Genomic DNA, 2,848 nt, shown 5'->3' on the forward strand with positions numbered 1-2,848 from the left:
GGTTTTATCGCTAGTACTTGAACTGGCATCTAGGAGCACATTCCTTTTGGAGGGATAACGTTGCTCAGGGGAGGGCCTTGGTCCTGCCTCAAGGAGAAGTGTCAGACTTTGTTGACTCCCCACAGGAAGCCTTACCCTTTATGAAGAGTGGATGGGGGAGTGGGATGGGGAAGGTAAGGGAAGCAGGAGGAGAGGAAGGGGTGGGAATGGGGATAGTTATGTAAAAGGAGGAGACTGTATGTTTTAAAAAATCTTAATTAAAAAAAGTAAAGATAAAAATGAAACATTCTTCTGATGTCTATTTTTTTTACAAGTAAAAATCTTGGAGAATGGAGCAATCTGATTTCCTAATTGGCAGCTGCTATACACTCCCTTGCTCTCAGTTCCTTCAGCAAAGGGGATGTCAGTCAAGCAGACAACCAAATCACCTTTACACCACTGGAAATTTCGAACATTCTGGGACTGCCTTAGGGAAGCTGCACAATGATCACAACTGCTTGCTCTAATCTCCAGAAAGGAAAACATGAGTCAACACACACAGAAACACAAAAAAAACAGGACATAGGACATTGTTCTTAACAATCCCAAAATGGAAATGATCAAAATATGCACCACCTTCATGAACAAATAAAATGTGATACAAGTACATTCATACAATGGAGTTTTATTCAGCAATAAAAAGAAATAAATTCAGATACATAGCCATATGGATAAACCTTGAAAACATTTCTGTAAGTAGCAAAAAAATAATTCCTGTATAAATCTATTTACACAAAATGTCAAGATGTCCACAGCAGTAAGTGTGAAGCTGAATGTGGTGGTGCACAACTGTAATTCCAGCATTTAGGAGGTGGGGCAAAAAGATCTAGAGCTCAAAGTTATTCAAGAAGAGCCTTGAAAAAAATAAACAAAACAGGAAAGGAAGAATGGCATGGAAGAGAGACAAATAATGAACAGTGATTCTCAAAGTATATGTGTTTGTTTGGGGAAGGTAAAATAGTCCTAAATTAGACTGTGGTGATTGCTGCACAACTCTAACAATATACTGCAAGCCACTCAGTTACACATTAATTTGTTTGTTTCTTTGTTTATTTATTTATTTCTGGTTTTTCAAGAAACGGGTTGTCTGTGAAACAGTCCTGGCTATAAAAGAATCCACAGGGAACTAACTGCCTGCCTCTGCCTCCTGAGAGCTGGGATTAAAGTTGTGCATCACCACCACCTAGGTAGTTACACATTGTAAACAATATGTAGATCATATGCTATCATATGAATTATATCTCAGTGAAGCTACTCCTTAAAGATAGGGTTTCATATACTCCAGGCTGGTCTGGAACTTGCTATGTAGCCAAAGATGACTCTCTTAACTCCCTGATGTCCTGCTGTCACCAACCAAGTGCTGGGATACATGCATAAACACTTGGCTATAAAGCTATTTTTTAAATGGCAATGTATTTTATTATTCAAGGTAAAAATTTTAAAAACAAAATTTTAAGTACAATTAGAGTGAATGCCAATTGCTCTGACCCACCAAGCAAAATACAGAAATGATTATTAGTTAAATAATGTGGTAAATAAGAAGGTCATTGGTCATAGAAATAGAGACATGGGATTTGAAAAATGAAAAACAGAGCTACTGTTCACAACTTACTTGGAATAAGAATGTTAGTACTTGAGATGTGAGGGTAATTCGGCAGAGACATCCTAATCCCATTGATCACCAGATTGACAGGCTGATATGGCTAGCTAGGAAGGTTTTCCCTTCCCTCCTCACTGTTCTAACTGTGACCTTCTCAAGCTGCACTGAAGAGGATGGCCCTCTCTGATAATTGACTTTCTTCAGCCAAGAGTTGAAGTATAGCTGTATTGTTATGTCACAGCCTAAAAACAAGCTCTCAGCCGGGAATAATTGGTACAGGCCTTAATCCCGTCTGGAGAAGCAAAGGCAGGCAGATTTTTGGAAGTTCAAGGACAGCATGATCCATGTTGCCACGCAGGGGAGGAGAAATGGCTTAGAAGATAAGAGCACTGACGGCTCTTCTAGATGACCTGGGTTCAATCCCAGCATCTACATGGTGATTCACAACCATCTCTAGTGAGATCTCATACCACGTTCTAGCATGCAAAAATACATGCAGGCAGAATTCTGTATACATAATTGATGGAGGAAGGTCATTGGTTAAAAAATAAAAAAAAAAACTGCTGGGCGATCATAGGTTAGTACATAGGTGGATGGAGTAAACAGAACAGAATGCTGGGAGGAAGAGGATGTGAGCTCATACACCTTAGCTCTGCTCTCTGGGACAGATGCGATGAAGCTCCGACCCAGGATGGAAGTAGGCTAAAATCTTCCCGGTAAGCGCACCTTGGGGTGCTATACACATTATTAGAAATGGTCTAGTCCAGGTGTGAGTTAGCCGAGAAGAGGCTAGATATAATAGGCCAAGCAGTGTTTAAAAGAATACAGTTTGTGTGTTGTTATTTCAGGGAATAAGCTAGCCAGGCGGCCAGGGATTGGGGCGGCAGAAACACAGCCCACAGCTCCTACTACAGAATGGCGCCCAACGTGGGGCTCGAACCCAGGACCCTGAGATTATGAGTCTCATGCTCTACTAACTGAGCTAGCCGGGATGATGACACCCTGCGGATTGCTTATTCAACCCCAATATGGTATGATAGACCACGCCCTCCTGAAGGGTTGCTGTGAATACCCTCAAAAAATTGCTTCGCTCAACTGCCAACTGAGATGAAACTAGCAGACAGGTTATCCCGTAAAAGACCTGAATGACAGTGGCACCATTCAGCAGGAAGCAGTTTGTAGAGAAATAACTGCGTCCATTTTCCCAAA

General features: G+C 41.2%; 1 non-coding gene across 1 annotated transcript; it reads right to left on the reverse strand.

The window, feature by feature from the left end:
• Positions 1-2,558: 2,558 nt before the first annotated feature.
• Positions 2,559-2,631, reverse strand: Trnam-cau (transfer RNA methionine (anticodon CAU)). Its single transcript has one exon. It is a non-coding gene; the product is annotated as a tRNA-Met (tRNA).
• Positions 2,632-2,848: the final 217 nt, after the last annotated feature.

Source organism: Chionomys nivalis, unplaced genomic scaffold (assembly GCF_950005125.1).
Source record: "Chionomys nivalis unplaced genomic scaffold, mChiNiv1.1 scaffold_57, whole genome shotgun sequence".
Taxonomy (NCBI): domain Eukaryota; kingdom Metazoa; phylum Chordata; class Mammalia; order Rodentia; family Cricetidae; genus Chionomys; species Chionomys nivalis.